Source organism: Capsicum annuum, chromosome 4 (assembly GCF_002878395.1).
Source record: "Capsicum annuum cultivar UCD-10X-F1 chromosome 4, UCD10Xv1.1, whole genome shotgun sequence".
Classification (NCBI taxonomy): domain Eukaryota; kingdom Viridiplantae; phylum Streptophyta; class Magnoliopsida; order Solanales; family Solanaceae; genus Capsicum; species Capsicum annuum.
The window spans coordinates 31404403-31418072 of NC_061114.1; the positions used below are offsets into that span (position 1 = coordinate 31404403).

General features: G+C 37.2%; 1 non-coding gene across 1 annotated transcript; it reads right to left on the reverse strand.

Moving 5' to 3' along the window:
* Positions 1 to 449: 449 nt before the first annotated feature.
* LOC124898236 lies at positions 450 to 556 on the reverse strand. The gene has a single exon (XR_007055212.1). It is a non-coding gene; the product is annotated as a small nucleolar RNA R71 (small nucleolar RNA).
* Between the last annotated feature and the right edge of the window lie 13114 nt (positions 557 to 13670).

Sequence of the window (13670 nt, forward strand, 5' to 3'; positions counted from 1 at the left end):
GAAATGAACCAGTGGATCCAAATGCTGGCAATGTTCCACCTCCTATCATTCCTTTTATTCCAGTTTTTCATGGTCAACAAGCTGCTAGACCTGTTTATGATGTGGCAATCCCACTCGCTAACCATGTGATGACAAGTATCCTTAAGCCCAAACCAGGAGGTCAATTTGAATTGAAACAGAATATGGTGCAATTGGTAAATTCAGCGGGGCAATTTTATGGCCTTTCACATGAAGATCCACAGTAGCACATACATATCTTCCTAGAAATTAGCGATACTTACATTCCTGAAGGGGTAAATTCTAATTATGCCAGATTGACACTCTTTCCTTTCTCCCTAATAGGGGAAGCAAAAAGGTGGTTATATGCTGAACCACCACTCTCCATCACTTCATGGGAAGATCTATCTCGGAAGTTTCTTATTCAATTCTTTCCATCTGGGAAGACAGCACGCTTGAGGCATGAGATCTTAAGTTTTAGATAGAAAGACAGAGAGAATCTCTACCAAGCTTGGGAGATATTTAGGGGTATGCTCAAAAATTTCCCTCACCATCATCAATCTAATAATGTTCTTTCATAGAAGTATTGAAGCTAAACATAAAGATTCTCTTGGATTCAACAGCAGGTAGAAAGGCTCTTGAGAAGATGTATAAAGAATTGAACACACTGTTGAATCAGATTTCATAAGGGAATCCTGACTAGCATGCAGATTCAAGGAGTACTCCTAGGAAAGTTGCAGAGGTATTAGAGGTAGATCAGTTCATAGCATTACAGGCACAAATTATGGCTATACAAAATCATATGATTACTCAGCTTAATAACATAAAGTTGGGTGTTACTTAACCAGCAGCTACAGCGAATGCAGTTTAACAGACAAATTCTTGGTGTGAGGTTTGCAAAAGTGGTGAGCATATAGCTGATGCTTGCATAGCTAATCCAGATTCTGTTAACTATATGGGGAATGCAAATTAGTAGGGAAAACAAAATTTTGGTAACACTTATAATCCTAACTAGAGAAACCATCCTAATTTCTCATAGGGTGGAAATCAGGTGCAGAATACAAATCAGTACAAGGGACCAGTGCAACCAAATCCATAGCCAGCTAAGAAAACTCAGGCGACTACTCAATCTAGCAATATAGAGGAATTAATAAAGCAGTTTATGGCTCAACAAGCATAGTTTGCATCAGAAATAAAGACTCAACAGGCATAGTTTACAGCTGATTTGAAGAGTCAACAATTGCTTACAAGAAATCTAGAGTTATAACTAGATCAGATTGTAGGAGCATAGAATACAAGGCCTAAAGGATAATTACCTAGCAATACAGAGGCTAATTCTAAGCAGGAGAATGCTATTATGATGAGAAGTGGATTGCAAATGATGGAGACAGTTCAGGAACAGGTAAATCCCACAGTCACTGAGGACAATTTTAAAGATAATGTAGAGAAGGAAGTCAAAAAAAAGCAGTGAGTGATGAATTTCATGTAGAGAAGAAGATTCTTTCCTTACCCTTTCCTCAAAGGGCAAAAAAGTATCAAGAAGAGGCGAGTTACAAGAACTTCTTAGATCTTCTGAAGTAGGTTTAAGTAAATCTTCCTCTTGTGGACATTCTGCAAAGTGTGCCAAAATATGCAAAATACTTAAAGGATATAGTTGGGAATAAGAACCGATTTACCGAGTATGCTACAGTGGAACTTACTCAAGAGTGCACATCCAAGATTCTTAACAAATTGCCCACCTTACATATTACCATTAGATAGACTATTTATGCACATGGATTGCGTGACTTGGGAGCTAGCATAAATCTTATGCCCACATCATGGTACCGTAAGATGGGTTTTGGAAGTCCCAAACCAACTACTATTATTTTGTAGCTGGTGGATAGATCACTTGCTAGGATGGATGGTATTATCGAGGATGATTTGGTATAAGTGGGATCCTTAATCTTTTTGGTGGATTTTGTAATTTTTTACTTTGACGCTGATCCTGTTGTTCTATTTATTTTGGGACAACCTTTTTTAGCAACAGGACAGTTACTGATTGATGTAGTGGCAGGGAAAATGACAATGTAAGAGCATGATAAAGTAGAAGTTTTTGATGTGTACAGGGCATTGAAACTGCCAGCTATATATATGAAGAGTTGTCATCTATATCGGTTATTGATCTTGCTTCAGATTGGCATTTGTTATTGTTTGATAATCCATTAAAGCAAGCTTTGATGGGTTATGATCTTTTTGGAGATGTGGAAGCATTGGAATTAGTCCAGTTATGAATTTGGTAGTGTTTGAGATAAAAAAAAGTGCCTATCAAACCATTGAATAAGCCAATTGGTCCATTGTCCAAGCCCTCAGTTGAAAAAGATCCTAACTCAGAGCTTAAGGTTCTTCCTCCGCATTTATAATATGTTTTTCTTGGAGATAAAGTTACTTTATCAGTAATTTTATCTGCAAGGTTATCAGATATACAGGTAAAGAAAGCTATAGCAGTTCTAAAGAGGAGAAGAAAAATGATTGGTTAGCAGATGTTCGATATTACAAAATTAATCTAGCATTTTGCATGCATAATATCTACATGGAAGAGGTTTATATACCTAGATGCATCAACAAAGAAGGTTGAGTCCCATGATGAAAAAAGGTGGTCAAAAAAGAAATGATCAAGTGGTTAGATAGTGGTATTATCTAACCAATTTCTGATAGCGAATGGCTGAGTCTGGTGCACTGTGTACCAAAGAAAAGAGGGATGACCGTGATAATGAATGATGATAATGAGTTGATCCCCACACGTATGGTGACCGGTTGGATGATATGTATTGATTATCGGATGTTGAATGAAAACTCATAAAGATCACTATCCAATTTCTTCCATTGACCAAATACTGGATAGATTAGAGAGACAAGAGTATTATTGTTTTTTAGATGGATACTCCATCTATAATCAGATAATCACAGCACCAGAAGGCCGGAAAAGACCACTTTCACTTGTCCCTACGACATATACGCGTTCAGACGTATGTCCTTCGGCCTATACAATGCACCTGCTATATTTCAGAGATGTATGATGGCTATATTCTCCGACATGGTTGAATACTTTATGGAGGTATTCATGGATTATTTCTCTGTGTACGGTAATTCTTTTGAAAAGTGCTTACAGAATCTTGATAGAGTTCTAGCTCGATATGAAGAGAAAAACTTGGTGCTAAATTGGGAAAAGTGCCACTTTACGGTTAAGAAAGGAATTGTCCTAGACCATAAAGTGTCATGTAAAGGACTCGAGGTAGATAAGGCTAAGGTAGAAGTGATTGAAAAATTGCCACATCCAGTTACAGTCAAAGAAATGTGGAGTTTTCTGGGACATGCAGGTTTCTATAGGCGGTTCATTCAAGATTTCTCAAGAATTGCAAGCCCCGTGTGCAAATTATTGGAGAAAGAAGACAAATTTGAGTTCGAGGATGATTTCCAAGAAGCCATTTCCAAGATGCCATTGAAAAACTAAAGAAGAAGTAGACTGAAGCACCAATTTTGATCTTACCAGATTAAAAGTTACATTTGAGCTGATGTGTAATGCTGGTGACGTTGTTGTGGGAGTGGTTTTGGGTCAGAGAAGTGATAAGGTATTTCACTCAATCTACTATGCTAGCAAAGTATTGAATAATGCTTAAGTTAATTAAATGGTTATAGAGAAATAGATGTTGGCAGTGGTGTACGTATTCAACAAGTTTAGATCTTACTTAGTTGTCACTAAGGTCGTTGTTCATACTGATCATCCTGCCATTAAGTATCTTGTGAACAAGAAGGATGCAAAGCCTCGACTGATTAGGTATATTCTTCCACTCTAAGAATTCGATCTTGAGGTAAGAGATAGGAAAGAAGCTGAAAATAAAGTTGTTGACCACTTGTCACGGATGGAAAGTCAAAACCATATTGTTGATGACTTTCTTAGTATTAACGAAGAGTTTCCTGATGAAAAGTTTTTGTCTTTAGATACATTTGAGTTCCCATGGTATGATGATATTATGAATTTGATAGCTTGTGAGGTGTACCCTCCTGATGCCACCATACAACAAAGAAAGAAATTGCTCTATGATTAACGTGCCTATATTTGGGATAAACCATATCTCTTTAAGCAAGGTCCAAACGGAGTTATTTATCGGTGTATCCCAGAGTCTGAATTATCAAACATGCTTGAAGATTGCCACTCATCTCCTTATGGTGGACACCATGGGGTAAGAGTACTGCTAGAAAAGTGCTTTAATTAGGTTTTTTCTGGCCTACGTTGTTTATGGACGCAATTACTTTTGTGAAAAATTGTGAACAGTATCAAAGGTTGGGTACTATATCTAGGCATCATGAGATTCCCCTCAACAATATTTTAGAAGTCAAAGTCTTTAATGTTTGGGGGATCTATTTCGTGGGACCATTTCCACCTTCAAAAGGCAATCTGTACATTTTTGTAGCGGTTGACTACATCTCTAAATGGTTGGAAGCTATGGCTAGTCCGACTAATGATGCAAGGGTGGTGCTAAAATTTATGTAGAAGAACATATTTTCCAAATTTGGTACACCCAGAGCGATAATTAGTGATGGAGGTACGCACTTTATCAACACTTGGTTCAAAAATCTTCTTGCTAAACATGATGTTAGGCACAAGGTTGCTACTGCGTACCATCCCCAAACTAGTGGGACAAGTTAAGGTGTCCAACCAAGAGATTAAGCAGATACTTCAAAAGACTATGAATGGGCAAAGAAAAGATTGGGCTGAGAAGTTAGATGATGCACTTTGGGATTACTGAACAGCATACAAGACGCCCATTGGGACGTCCCCATATTGCTTGGTTTATGTTAAGCATGCCATTTTCCTGTGGAACTGGAACATTAAGCATATTGGGCTGTGAAAAAGCTGGATTTTGAGATGACTGCCGCAGGGGAGAAACGGTTACTGCAGCTAAATGAGCTTGATAAGTTTAGGCTTCACACCTACGAAAATTCCAAACTATACAAGGAGAAGACCAAGAGATGGCATGATAAACAAATTCAAGAAAGATTATTTGCACCTGGACAACTTGTTTTGTTGTTCAATTCAAGGCTTAAGTTGTTCCCGGGTAAATTGCGATCGAAATGGTCTGGACCTTTTGAGGTGGTACAAATTACACCTCATGGAGCTCTAGAGTTGTGGAATAAAGAGAATATGGAGAAGTTCCTAGTGAATTAACAGCGTGTAAAATATTATTATGTTGATCATCCAGATAAGCACAAGGAGTCCATCACCTTTGCTGAAGGGTAGAACTAAGCTAAGTCATGCCACGACATAAAATAAGGCGTTGTGATGAACATGGGCCTTTGAGTAAGTAAATAGGTGATACATGGTAAGAAAAAGGTAAGGGCTTGTAAAAGATGTATTATAAAAATTTTCTAAAGCTATTTTCAGTAAACCGACGAGATTCTGACGCATCGCGTCAGTCCTATCAACGCGGTAAGTCTCGCACCACATCGGATGGAAAGTAGACAACACTTAGACTAATTTTTTAATACTACTTCCAGAGAAGTGATGTGAACATGACGCGTTGCGTCGGTTTTGCAATGCGATACATGACGCATCATGTTGACTGTTCGATTCTGGGTGACCTCCATATATATGACTTTAACCTATTAACCCATTTACCCTAACCCTAAGTACCGCCGCCACCCCAAAAATCCTCCACTTTGAAAACTCTCATCTTTCATTTGTCATTAAGTCAAAGGTGAGTGTTTCACTTTTCTTATTTGCTGAAAAAAATTTTATAGGATAAATAATGTTAGAATGCTAAATAGTTGATGATAAAGGAGGTGACTTCGTTTTGATTTGTGGAATTGAAATACTAAATGGCATGAATAATAAAATTAGTGACAAGCAATTGTGTTAATTTGAGAATTTTTGTTGAACTCATTTTGTTAATCTTGAATGGTGGGTTATTGAAATTTTGTTTTCTGCTCTTCGTTCTTGTGGTGTATTTGCATGAATGACTTTATGCTGTGGAGAGGTTGGTTTGTTTATGTGCTTAATGAATTGATGAATTGGACTTTCAATTTGACTTAGCTTTCGAATAAATAAGTTGATTTGCTGAATTATGGGGAAATTTCAAGAATATTAAAATAATGATGTTCAATATATGATGGAAACAATGGACTAAAGTTAGTGTGGTGAAGAGAGGTCATGTAGTCATAAGTGCAGGTGTTTATGTGAAAAATTATTCATTCATTAGTCCTTGAGCTGAGATTGTGAATTATGCCAACTTTGAAACATCTTTGTGTGTTTATGCTGAATAATCTAGTATATATATATACAAAACTGTGCTAGCAATGAAGTGTGGGGTAAATTTAACACTTAGTGGTGGCGAGATTTGAATGTTCTTATTTTATATGTCTGTGGGATGTTATGTTTAATAGATACAATGTCGAGCAGCCACCAATAAAGAAGCAAAGGGAAAATGCAGTTGGACCATCTGAGCCCAGGAAGAAGAGAAAACATGAAGCTGACCAAGTACTTGCAGCCCCATATGTTCCTAAGGGTGAAAAGAGGTTTGGAACTAAGGTTGTGGTTGCGGCAGGATGAAAGTGGTACTCTCAGCACAAAGAGTCAAAATATTCAGCCGATCAATTAATCAATAGGGCGAGTTTGATGAAAAAATATCCCTTTATGGTGAGAAATATAGAAGCCCGACACATAAGTTTTATCTTTAAGCAGCCGGGTGTATGCAACTTGAGCCTGGTGCAGGAACTTTATGCAAACTGGAACCCAAAAGATTCTGAGGTTAAGGTACGTGGTCATGTGATATCTTTTACTGTATACATTGTTAATAAGCTATTACTTGCACCCTATGTGGATCCAGATCCATTGAAGACAATGACCATTGAGCCACCTTATCAGCATATCGGTCATCTCTTGTGCAGCACTCGATCTATGACGAGGTGGATTAACCACAAAGAGGAAGGTGTGCATGTTTTACTTTGATTTGCTTACTTGAACAGGAAGGCACATTTATGGGCTAGAATTATTTATATCTTTCTTATTTATGGGACACATATGACAGAGGTGACCCGTGATAGGGTGTGTCTTATTTATGCTTTAATGTGTGATGATGTGGATATAAATATGGGTGCCATTATTTTTCAGAGATGAGGAAGGCCCAATTCTTAGGGAGTCAAAGATATGGGTTTGGTGGGCTACTTACTAGATTTTTGAGGCAACAAGGTGTGCTATAGGAGGAAGCAGATTATATACCGCCTTTTGGTGATAGGCCACTTAATATTTCTCACACCAAAGGACCAGCTCCTCATGGTGTGAATTTAACTATGCCGGAGCATAATGCTCGCACTAATGAGATCACAGCTCGTATGTATAGGCTAACTATGCTACATTTAAGGACTAAGGTGCGTCCAGCCACCCAACTGGAGATTCGTGTGGTGTAAATTGACTAACCACTAGGACCTCAGGCTCGAACTTTGTTGTGTATTGGCCCTAACTTTGATGAGCCCATTAATGATGACATCCCAACAGATGAGGAGAGGCGCATGGCTTATTCTGATGATGAGTCCTAGGAAGAGGAGCAGTCTGATGATGGTGACTCAGGTGATGATTTTGGTGATAATAATGATACTGATGTTGATGACATAATAGCCATGGTGACATTCAACTGAGCAGGGAGTACAACGCCACCCTGCCTTATACTTATAGTTAGCACTGGGACAATGTTCTGTTTAAGTGTGGGGTGCTTGGTCGTTAATCGTCTTCATCTTCATCTATTTTATTCATCTGAACAATGTTGGTTTTCGGTTGTGTTGGATGAAAAATTTTTATTTCTGTTTTTATGTTTTGTGGGTTGTAAGTTGACAATATTGCCCCTTTTTGGCAAATTTAGTTTTAAAGTATTTGCTTTATTTACAGTATTTTAATTTCACCCTTTGTGGTAAATTTTCAAATTACAAGTATTATGTGTGCCCTTTTTGGCAACTTTCATTATACAACGTCATAGCTTGTTGCCTTTCCCTATTACAGATAGATGACGACCGTCTTAAGGGGAGTGTGTCTTTAGAAGCTAATAAAATAATAGGACCCTGATTGTTACCTTTGAAAAATGCGGTGTCTTGGGCAAAATGTTTAATTTGATTTTAAATGAAATTGTGCTGAAACAAAATGAGATGTTTTTAAATGTAAGTCCCAACAAGTTTAGTTTAGTTTGATTGGCTTAATGTTGAATTTGATAAAGTAAAATATCGGAACCCACAAGCATCCGACTTGATTCTTAGCATGCACTGAGTGAGTGAGTATTTATTTATATTCTACATGTATAGGAATGACTAGAACTTTCCCGGTGTGTTTACAAAGCGAAATAAAGGGTGTTAGGCGTAGGAAGTGATTTAGGCATTTCTTTGTTAACCTAACTGTAAAGACTTTATTTACCTACCCTTATGCATGACCTTAGTTTAGCCCCGTTGAGCCTATAGCCTGATTTCTTTGGTAGCCTCATATGTAGCCAAATCCTTTCTTTGATAGAACTTAATTTAATCCATAATTCTTAAGCTCTTTAATACAAATAATGGAATAAGGGGGAATGTGAAGTACAAAGAAAGAACAAGGTGAAAGTGAAGCTCTAGAGAAGTAATTTCTACATTTAATTGTGACGGTTAGGAGTTAGAAAATAATATGTGATGAAAATTTTAGTTATTGTTACCCGGTTATTGCGTTACAATGAACCTGTTCTATCCCTGGTTCTTTAAGGACAATGTGCACCTCAACTAAGGCAAATTGCTTAGGTTGAGGGTGGCTACTATAGGGGTGCGTAATGAGAATTGGGATTTGAAGAAAAGTTGAAATTTGAATTATGATTTAAAAAAGAAAAATACTCCTACCATAGTGTGTTAATATGCTTAGAAAGATTGGGGTGAAACAATGGGTGTGTAAGGATAATGAAAGGAAAAGTTGGGTTGACAAAATGTGATTTTGATTGAATGTGGTTATGTATTAAAGTGCTTAGGGAGATTAGTTATTATTTCCTAAATAGTTCCTTCCTATCCCTTAGCCTGCATTACAACCATAAAAAGACCTATTTGATCCTCCACTTCAACATCCGACTATTAGTGGAGTAATACACTAAGGGCAAGCCTATGGTTCATTGCTTGTTACATATGAATTCTTTGTGATAACGAGTGATTGAAAATTGATATTCCCCTCAAGATAAATAATGAAAAATTGTAAGAGATATGGGTAAAACTTTCTTGTTTTGAGGGTGCATGCGGATAAAAGTCCGGATTACTTATTGAGTTGTCTGATTACGTTCTTATATTAAGTTTGCAAATGATTGAATGTCACTGTTAGGACGATGAAGTGTGAAATAAAGTGTTCATGTGCCCAACACTATCATGACTCTTAGGTTGTGATTAGAATGTTTGATGATGGTGCTTCTTGAAGTTGTTCAAGGACGAACAAGGTTTTAAGTGTAGGGTTGTGATCTTGGGAATATTTATATGTCCAAAAACAACTATTTACCTATATTTAGACTTATTTTGAGAATAAAAATTATGCTAATTATATTTAATTGTGAGTTAAATTGTGTTTTGTGTCTAACCGATGTGATTAGAGATACAGGGTAAATTTTCCATGGATTTGGAAGAAAATTGGATACACATCATGAAGAAGCGAAAGACCACGTGGATCAAAGTCAAAAATATATGGAGATGCATGAGAGTAAGGATAAAATAAAAGATCTGAGGATTGACAAAAAGAAAGAAAAGAACTGGAGAAAAATTCCAGTGACGCGATCCTATCTCAACGCATTGTGTCGCCTGGAAATATGTGTGCCTAAGCCAAAATTTAAAGAATAATTTCCAGTGCATCAACGCAATGTCAATGCATCGCATCGATGCATAAGTTCTGTGACTTAGAAAATTCTTCGTCTGCAACTTCCAATGCATCGACACGATGTTAACGCATCGCGTTGATACTTAAAGTTTTGAACTTAGCCAAATTTTGAGAAACAAATTCCAGTGACACGACGCGATGTCAACGCGTCGCGTCGTGTGGTAAAGAACTGCACTTAGTCTGATTTTTAAAGATGAATTCCAGTGTGGCAATGTGATGTTGATGTGACGCATTGGTTGTGGCAACGTGATTAGCGACACGTCGTGTTATGGCTTCAGATCTGGTGAAATCTCCCCAAGTATAAAAGGAACACGTGAGAACAATTCCAAGGATTTTTTGGCAAGCATAGTAGCGGCGGAAAAGCATAGAATTCTTCTTTTTAGGGTTCTTATTATTTCTTTTTAACTTTTTTACCTGAAGACTAATTTTTGGTATGATTAATTACTTATTTTTGATGTTTAATTCAAACATGAGTGGCTAAATACCCTTGTTCTGGGGTTGAGGTCAAGAACATGATTACTCTTTGATATTCTTCATAGTAGTTTCTTTTTGGATTATCACCTGGGTTGTTCTTAATTTTTTGAGCTTACTATTTTAATGCTTGGCCGCCATTAGAATAAATTTATATTTCTATCTGAATCCGGAAGGAAAATCATAGATTAAAATGAGGAAATTAAGGAGCAAGGTTCTTATCCTTTTATAAAATAAGGGGTTTGAATTAGCATCTAGGATAGGGATATACCTAGAAGCCTTGTTTGGCTCAATTGCAAGAAGATTACTTAATGAATCTAGAAGAATTGTTGTGTCTCTGTGGGAGTTGTAGCTGCAATATTCAATAGATAAAAGACTTTAGGTCGGGATATCAAGATCGTCACCTAAACCTTGTGAACCAACATACCTATAACCAAATAGAATACTATAAGAATAGATATTTGTATAATTGTTCGAGAATCCTCAACCCTGGAATTCTTATCTTTATTGTTTACAACCGTTGCTTGCTTTGCTTTAGCCTTAAACTGTTATTTCTAATTAAATACTTTATATTTTTATTCTCAAGTTCAAAATCATCTTAATACTTTACAACACTTAATACTCAATGTCTAAAAGTTAAAGTTGGTTTAATTTCTAGTTACTTAGTCCTCGTGGGAATGATATCTGATTGTCTAAATCACTATATTATTTGAACGATCACGTCCACTTACGTATGCGTCTAAGTCACAATAGGAACTCCTAAGGTAGTTGAGGGTGATGAACCGCAATTTGACCCTTTGTGACCAGTGAAAATCCTTCCTCCATTCCCACAAAGACTCAAGAAAACAGAACAGAATGTCAAATTCAAAAAGTTTCTCACCAAGCCTAGCAATCTTTCAATCAATCTCCCATTGTTAAAAGCCATTCAATAAATTTTGAGGTATTCTAAGATTATGAAGACCTTAATGTCTAAGAAATGCCTTATGGATAGTGAGACCAGTGAAGTGACCCATGGTTGTACTGTTACCATGCCTGGTGTAATAACAGAAAAAAGAAAGAAGATCTATGAGCTTTCATAATCCCTTGCACCATTGAGACACACAAATTTGAGAAATCCTTGTGTGATCTTGGTGAAAGCATTAATATCATTCCATATGTAATCTATTAAAGACTTGGTTTGCACACTCCCATTCCCATAACAATGAGGCTTTTGATTACCTATCTCTCTATTAAGAAATCGGTTAGAGTTTTGTAGGATGTTTTGGTAAAGGTCGATCATTTCATTTTGCTGGCAGATTTTGTTTTCCTTGATTATCAAATCCACTAAGAAATACCCATTATTCTTGAGAGACCCTTTTTGGCAACTGAGAGAGTAATTTTTTATATAGAGCAAGGGGAGATAAAATTTCAGGTCCAATATGATGAAGTGTCCTTTCGAATATGTAAAACAGAGAAACAACCAATGAAAATACAAGTGGTATCCGCCATTGATGTGGTGGACATGGAAGTGGGTGAAAGGCCCCTCAAGGATCCAACTTGGAGATTGAAAACCATTGTGTTGCGATGATAAATTAGGCTCTAGTGGGAGGAAACCCATCAATGCCATGAAAGTAGCTCATATCCTTTGAATTTTGATTGTTAGAGTAGGTTTCATATTTTGTTTTTGATTAGTCCAGGAAATTATGGTGCTACAACGTGTTCTAATGATATTGAGTAAGCGGAAGTGTGGTAAATTTGAGTAGTAGGCAGAGCAGGGGAAAACAAAGGACTAAAACTGTCCTCAACTACCGCAATCGAGGTACCCGTGCTATTGTGATCACGATAACTATGTTACTACGATCATGGAACTTTGATCACTATTGAGGTCATGATTGGTTAAATGAACAGTCATCCATATTCTCCCCCACACTCCCTTTCAAATTACTCTTAATTACACTTATTTTTTATTTGGTTTGGGGCATCCAAAAGTTCATAAGCATCCCTGATGCATATCTCAATCTGGTATGTGCTTCAAAGTTTTTTTTTATGCTTGTGTGTAGGCCTTAGAACTCATGTCATAGGAATGGCCTAAAATAGTGATTTACATGCTAAATCCTTGTTCAATTATGTTTTTTTGGTGTGATTGGATGTTGACATTGGTGTACGCATTGATGGGGAAGTCTTGAGTACCCTAATTTTCTCAAAGTTGATAGGGATAGCATGTGCACACCAACTATTCGAGGAAATGCCCGAATGAATTCCTTACTAGTTTTCTCAGGTTCTAAGGGAATTATCGAGCATCTAGGGACTATGCTTCTTGTTTTAAATGTAAATTTTTGTTTTGGAACATAAATTGGCATTGAAATTAGAGGTTTTGAATTTTGAAAAAAAAATTCTGATATGCTTCAATTACTACGATCGAGGTCACAGGAGCACGATTTCATTAATACGATCGTGGCTTAGCGGCCTGCAATTGCGGTATCTGAGGATATTTTTCAACCAAGATCAAAAATCCTGTAACTCTATTTCTTGCCCAGAAATTACCAAGACACCATCCCATTATCTTAATTAAATCATATTGCATAGTTTTCACATGTAAATACTGATAATTATTCTCAGGTTTTTAAATATAAAGATGGGAGATTATGAACAAACCCGCTTCATAGCCCCGGAGCACTAGACCTTGTACTATGCTGAACTCTCCAAGACAAAGCTACTTCCAGAGAGGGTCATATGTTTGGATAAGGTGTCATAAAAGCTTCTAACATTCCATGAAAGATTCGTGGCCACCGAGGGGAGATATTTTGCTCTGAATCTATGTCGGACCAATGAACATTGGGTGAGGGAGTTCTATACTAACCTCAGCATAGTATCTTTCTCTGAACCAGTTGTAAGGATTTGGGGGAGAATGTTCACTTCGGGGCCGAGCAGATAAATGACCTATATGGGCTACCAGATGAGGACATGGCATAGTTTGAGGCAAAGGGATGTGAACCAGAAAGTTGGTTAGCATAAAAGTTATGTCCTGGTAGAGAGGTCCCTTGGGCTTCCACCAAGATAGGGATATTATTGCATGATTTCACGGATGAGGTAAGAATATGGTAAGCCATCATTTGTAGCTGGATTTCCCCATGCACTCACATGACCTATGTTCCAGATGTGCGATCCCGGATGGTTACATGTATCATAGAAAATATTTCTTTGAATGTGGAATATCTTGTGCTTTCATACATGAGGAAATTCAAAACCTGAGGTGGCTCCCAACTCTTATTTATTTCTTTGATCATAGAGTTATGTAGGAGAGCTAGGGTTGAGAAGTATCCCATAA